The sequence below is a fragment of the Nomascus leucogenys genome, chromosome 6, assembly GCF_006542625.1.
Source record: "Nomascus leucogenys isolate Asia chromosome 6, Asia_NLE_v1, whole genome shotgun sequence".
Taxonomy (NCBI): Eukaryota; Metazoa; Chordata; class Mammalia; order Primates; family Hylobatidae; genus Nomascus; species Nomascus leucogenys.
This window is the reverse complement of record NC_044386.1, coordinates 66,772,082-66,773,244: the sequence shown is the minus strand read 5'-3', so window position 1 is coordinate 66,773,244 and position 1,163 is coordinate 66,772,082.

Here is a 1,163-nt window from a genome sequence, read left to right as displayed (position 1 = left end):
GACATTCAGAAGCTAAATGACTCAGAGAGAGAGAGAGAGAGAAAGTAATAGAGGAGAAACCCTGAGATGTATAAATAAAGAGCATGGGACATAGAGAAGGTGAGGCACAAACATGAAGGACTGAAGAGGCATTGGGAGCCTCCCTCCAGTGGGCCTCCTCCACTTTGGTGACTCCGGAAAGGGTTGGTAATGTGAGCATTTCCAGTGAAAGATAGACCTGGTAGACATGAGCCTGGGACCTAGGAATCCCCTGAAGAGGGCCACGGACTGGCGGCAAGGAGATAAGAGGTCATCGAAATGGAACTGAATGAATTCTTGCTCACTCCTAAGATGCAGCACCTGCAGGTTGGCTTTAGGAAAGCTGGCAGGCTGAGCACAGTAGCAAAACCAACTTAACTTCTCCTGTATCATGACTGATTAAGTGTCAGGTTTTGCAGCCAGAGAGATCCGGGTGCAGATTTCAGCTTTGCCAGTCTCAGCTTTTTTAGCTGTAAAACAGGAATAATGATACGCCCTTCATTGTGAGGATTATTTGAGATAAATCATGTTAAGTTTGTAGTACAGTGCCTATATAGTAGTAAACATTCAATCTATAGTACCTGCTAACAAAAGCACGGCAGTGTAGTTGTGCTCCAACTCAAGAGGCAAAAATCAGTAACTATGGGTTAGGTAAATCACTTTTTTGGATTAGAATTGTCTGCCTAATACTAGACGGTCGCATCAAAGAATAACTCAGAAACATTTAGTTGGTTCTCCACATGTGAAGGAGATAGCCATTAGGCTGTTTTCAAGGAATAAAGACAAAACAGAGAGGATAGGAAGAGTAAACAGACAAAGAAAAAACCTGCAGAGAATCTAGAAACAGTGGATGTTGATATGGCAACAAAGGAAGAGTTGCCATTCTTATCTTTTCTCAAGAAAGTACTTACTATGGAACTGCATCAAGTTCAGTTAGGTGACAGCCTCCTAATTGTGTCCCTAGAATCGACATTAGCTTTTAAGCTGAAGTCTTACTTTTCCTGAGCAGCCCCTGATCAAAGACTGAGCACAGAGGGGGTTATTAGGACCTAGTCATTTCTGCTCAACATGAGACTCCACTAACTAACATCAATTTTACACAATTTCTCTCAGGAAATAGAATAAGAGGGAAAAATTCCCAACTC